The sequence below is a fragment of the Canis aureus genome, chromosome 19, assembly GCF_053574225.1.
Source record: "Canis aureus isolate CA01 chromosome 19, VMU_Caureus_v.1.0, whole genome shotgun sequence".
Taxonomy (NCBI): Eukaryota; Metazoa; Chordata; class Mammalia; order Carnivora; family Canidae; genus Canis; species Canis aureus.
The window spans coordinates 48,607,636-48,613,635 of NC_135629.1; positions in this window are offsets into that span (position 1 = coordinate 48,607,636).

Genomic DNA, 6,000 nt, shown 5'->3' on the forward strand with positions numbered 1-6,000 from the left:
CCTTTCTGATATTTCCCACCCATTTCTTCTCCCTTCCCTTCTATTCCCTTTCACTATTATTTATATTCTCCAAATGAATGGGAACATATAATGTTTGTCCTTCTCCGATTGACTCATTTCATTCAGCATAATACCCTCCAGTTCCATTTTCACATTTTTTGTCTGCATCCTTAGATCTTCTCTCATCTTAGGTATTTTTATTCTAAATTGTTTTAAAAGAACTTTTTAAATGTCTACACTTTATGCATTCTAATAAGAAATGTGTTCTAAAAATTTTCACTAATTTTACACGTGTTTTTAAATTTTCTTTATCATTGACCTATAAGTTTTTACATTCTGGAATCCATCAATTATGTTCTTAGTTCCTTTACTTTCATCTGGTTTATGCCCAGAGGATTAATCTAATCTGTCTTTTATAAGTCAACTGCTATTTTATATTTTTTCTACTACTTAATTTTAGTCATTTTATTTTTCTACAAGTTCATTCACTTTATGTCAACAAGTGGTTGGTGTTAAGATAGAAATTTAATGTTATTTTGCCTCTAACTAATAAAAATTGTCCAAGCACCATTTATTTAAAAAGCTTGTTTTCTTCAATTATTTCTGTTTGGTTGGTTGGTTTTTGTTTTTTGTTTTTGTTTTTGTTTTTGTTTTGAGAGAGAGAGAGAGAGAGAGAGAGAGAGAGCAAGCAGCAGTGGGGAGAGATGGGCAGAAGGAGAGACAGAATTTCAGCAGGGAGCCCCACCCAGGGCTCTATTTCACAACCCTGAGATCATTACTTGAGCTGAAATCAAGAGTTGGATGCTTAAACCAACTGAGCCACCCAGGCACCCCTCCTCATTGGTTTAAGAGTTCTGTGTCTCTTATGGTTTGCTTCTCTCTCAATTTTCATCTTATTTTATTTTTCATTACCTTACCCTATATTCATCTGTTTTGTTTCTTAAATTCTCCATATGAGTGAAATCATCTGATATTTGTCTTTCTCTGACTTATTTTGCTTAGCATAATACCATTTAATTCCATCCACATGGTTGCAAATGGCAAGATCTTATTTTTTTGATGGCTGAGTAGTATTCTATTGTATGCTACATCTTCTTTATTCATTCATCTGTTGATGGACACTTGGCCCCTTCCATCTTGTAGGTATTGTAGACATGTTGCTATAAACATTGAGGTGCAGGTGCCCATTCATATCACTGTTTGTATCCTTTAGATAAATACCTGGTACTGCAGTTGCTACATCATAGGGTAGCTCTATTTTAACTTTCTGAGGAACCTCCATACTGTTTTCCAGAATGGCTATACCAGCTTGCATTCCCACCAGCATTGTAAGAGGGTTCCGTTTTCCCTATATCCTCATCAACATCTGTTGTTTCCTGAGTTGTTAATTTTAGCCATTCTAACACTTTACCCACATACCCTCTATTCCAAATCAGCACATTCAGTGCCACAGGAGATCTTCTCAGCCAGGTACTTCACTGGAGAATGTGAGAGTGTATGAGTGCCCGCCTGACTTCCCCAGTTGTGCAGGAAGCTGCCAGTGATGCCCATTTCATTCCCTACCCACCCAGAAAAAGTGTCCCAAAGGCAAAGGAATCTGAAACTCACTTCCTGTCCTAAGAGTTCTTTTTTTGTGCCATCAAGAGCTGAGGAAATGTGGAACTAAATGTAACAATAGTCCCTGTGGATGGAGAACCTGCTCTGTGCCAGAGAATTTCCTTTGAGCTCTAAAATATTTCTAACTTCTCAGACTGAATCCAGATTACAGATAAGGGAACAAAGATTTGAAAGGCCCATTTTATGTCTTGAGGAAAAAGAGACACCTATAAACTTGTTTGACCACCTAAAGACAGATCTGAGGTGGTTTGGGGGATTCTGGGAGGAGAAGAACACACTTGACTCTGATAATGGACCACAGCCTTAACACACAAAAGTGTCACAGACCAAGACAGCCAATTTCAATGACTGGGAGCTAGTTATAGAAGCAGACTCTCTGGGCAACCCTAGACATGCCATATTAATAGTAGTACTAGCCCAGCTATGACAGCCAAAAATTTCTCCAGATATTTCCAAGTGTCTTCTGGAGAAAAAATCATCCCTGGCTGAGAACCACTGGCCTTGTTGCATTCCAATAAAAGCACATCAGTTCATAATGACCCAGTTCATAATTCTGGGTCAATCACTCAACCATTTTGAATCACATTTCTACAAATGTAGAAAGAGACTGAAAGAGAGACTGTATAATTTTACAGTCCCCAAGAATGGCTTTGTTGGAAATAAATAATACAATCCATATAAGATTCTAAGCTCAGCCTATGGTGTCTTTAAAGTTCTAAATAGATCTATTATAATACCAATGGTTTTAAAAGTGAAGGACTGGAGAGGAGGGGGCAAGATGACGTAAGACTAGGGTCCCCAAGTCACCTGTCCCCACCAACTTACCTAGATAACTTTGGAATCATCCTGAAAACCTACGAATTCGGCCTGAGATTTACTTTTTTGAAGATTTTATTTATTTATTCATGATAGTCACACACACAGAGAGAGAGGCAGAGACATAGGCAGAGGGAGAAGCAGGCTCCATGCCGGGAGCCCGAGTTGAGACTCGATCCCGGGATCCCAGGATCGTGCCCTGGGCCAAAGGCAGGCGCTAAACCCCTGCACCACCCAGGGATCCCTGGCCTGAGATTTAAATAGAGAACAGCTGGAATGCTACAGTGAGAGGAGTTCACACTTCTATCAAGGTAGGAAGATGGAAATAAATAATTTAAAAAGCATCCAGTGGGGGAAGGGCCCCTGGGAGGAGCCGGGCTAATGCTGGGCTGTGAGTGCCTCCAGGACAGGAAAGCCCAGGCCCGGAGAAGCAGGAACTTAACCAATCTTCCCTGACCATAAGGCGCTTGCAGGGAACTCGGGCAGGATCCCAGGAGGGGCAGTGGAGCCCCCAGGTTCCCGGGGTCACTAACAGAGGAAGTGCAACCCAGGGGAGAGCGCGTCACACACCACAGGCCGAGCACCCTAACAGGCTGGAGCCCGCGCCCAGCGGCCCTGGGAGCAGCTCAGGTGGCTCAGGCGGGGGCTCTGAGTGGAGGGGGCTGCGCAACCCCGGGAGCGTGATTCCAGCTGCACAGATCCCGGAGCCCAGGGCGCCAGGGGTCAGAGCCCAGAATCCAGCACTCTCCCTGGGACAGGCAGAGGCCAGTGGGAACAGGACAGCGAGGACGCTCCTGCCACCGGGTGCCCCCGAGCTGTGCAGATGGGCACCCCTGCCCCTGGAGCATCCAGGCCCCTGCAGACTGTGAGACTGCAGTAGTTACTGCGGGAGCTGACTCTAGGGCTGGAGAGCTGGCTGCCACCACTGTTGATGTTCTTCCTGGTGTCACCTTGCGCCTGGGACTGAGCAGGGCAGCCAGGGAGCAGGGACCACACAGGATAAACAGCTCCCACTGAGCCATGGACTTGGAAGGGGCCGGGAAGCTACCCCAGGTGCACACACCTGGGAATCAGCACAGCAAGCCCCTCCCCCAGAAGACCCGCTAGAAGGACAGGGGAAGAACAAGTTTTTAACCAAGTAGCACTGGAAAGCTCCAGGGGAAGTCGAGGGACTTACAATATATAGAATCAGAGGATACACCTCCTTGGGTATTTTTGTTTTGTTTTGTTTTTTGTTTGTTTTCCCGCTTTTTTCCCCCTTTTTCCTTCCTTTTTCCAATACAACTTGTTTTTTGCCACTCTTCACTGAGCAAAATGACTAGAAGGAAGAACTCATCACACACACAAAAAAAGAATCAAAACAGTATTCACTCCCACAGTGTTACAGAATTTGGATTACAATTCAATGTCAGAAAGACAATTCAGAAGGACAATTATAAAGCTACTGGTGGTTCTGGAAAAAAGCATAAAGGATTCAAGAGACATTAAGACTGCAGAATTTAGATCTAATCAGGCCAAAATTAAATATCCATTAAATGAGATGCAATCCAAACTGGCGGTGCTAACGACGAGGGTTAATGAGGTAGAAGGAGTGAGTGACAAAGAAGACAATTTGATGGCAAGGAAGGAAGCTGAGGAAAAAAGAAAAAAAAGAAATAAAATATCAAGGAAAGGTTAAGGGAAATAAATAACAGCCTCAGAAGGAAAAAACTACGTTTAATGGGGATTCTAGAGAGCGCCGAAAGGGACAGAGGACAAGAAAGTACATTTAAACAAATCATAGCTTAGAACGTCCCTAACTTGGGAAGGGAAACCAGCATTAGGATCCAGGAGATAGAACCCCCCCCAAAATCAATAAAAACCGTTAAACACCCCAACATTTAACAGTGAAACTTGCAAATTCCAAAGATAAAGAGAAGATCCTTAAAACAGCAAGAGACAAGAAATCCCTAAACTTTATAAGGGGGAAGTATTAGGTTAACAGCAGACCTCTCCACAGGGACCTAGCAGGCTAGAAAGGGCTGGCAGGATAATTTCAAGCTCCTAAATGAAAAGAACCTTCAGCCAAGAATACTTTATCCAGCAAGGCTATCATTCAAAAAAAAAAAAAAAAAAAGGAGAAATCAAGAGCTTCCAAGATAGGCAGAAACTGAAAGAAGAACCTCCACACAGTTTTCCAGAGTGGCTGCACCAGTGCACATTCCCACCAACAGTGCAAGAGGGTTCCCTTTTCTCCACATTCTCTCCAACATTTGTGGTTTCCTGCCTTGTTAATTTTCCCCATTCTCACTGGTGTGAGGTGGTATCTCATTGTGGTTTTGATTTGTATTTCCCTGATGGCAAGTGATGCAGAGCATTTTCTAATGTACGTGTTGGCCATGTCTATGTCTTCCTCTGTGAGATTTCTGTTCATGTCGTTTGCTCATTTCATGATTGTATTGTTTGTTTCTTTGGTGTTGAGTTTAAGAAGTTCTTTATAGATCTTGGAAACTAGCCCTTTATCTGATATGTCATTTGCAAATATCTTCTCCCATTCTGTAGGTTGTCTTTTAGTTTTGTTGACTGTATCCTTTGCTGTGCAAAAGCTTCTTATCTTGATGAAGTCCCAATAGTTCATTTTTGCTTTTGTTTCTTTTGCCTTTGTGGATATATCTTGCAAGAAGTTACTGTGGCCGAGTTCAAAAAGGGTGTTGCCTGTGTTCTCCTCTAGGATTTTGATGGAATCTTGTCTCACATTTAGATCTTTCATCCATTTTGAGTTTATCTTTGTGTATGGTGAAAGAGAGTGGTCTATTTCATTCTTCTGCATGTGGATGTCCAATTATCCCAGCACCATTTATTGAAGAGACTGTCTTTCTTCCAATGGATAGTCTTTCCTCCTTTATCGAATATTAGTTGACCATAAAGTTGAGGGTCCACTTCTGGGTTCTCTATTCTGTTCCATTCATCTACGTGTCTGTTTTTGTGCCAGTACCACACTGTCTTGATGACCACAGCTTTGTAGTACAACATGAAATCTGGCATTGTGATGCCCCCAGATATGGTTTTCTTTATTAAAATTCCCCTGGCTATTTGGGGGTCTTTTCTGATTCCACACAAATCTTAAAATAATTTGTTCTAACTCTCTGAAGAAAGTCCATGGTATTTTGATAGGGATTGCATTAAACGTGTATATTGCCCTGGGTAACATTGACATTTTCACAATATTAATTCTGCCAATCCATGAGCATGGAATATTATTCCATCTCTTTGTGTCTTCTTCAATTTCTTTCAGAAGTGTTCTATAGTTTTGAGGGTATAGAGCCTTTACATCTTTGGTTAGGTTTATTCCTAGGTATCTTATGCTTTTGGGTGCAATTGTAAATGGGATTGACTCCTTAATTTCTCTTTCTTCAGTCTCATTGTTAGTGTATAGAAATGCCACTGATTTCCGGGCATTGATTTTGTATCCTGCCACGCTACCGAATTGCTGTATGAGTTCTAGCAATCTTGGGGTGGAGACTTTTGGGTTTTCTATGTAGAGTATCATGTCATCAGCGAAGAGGGAGAGTTTGACTTCTTCTTTGC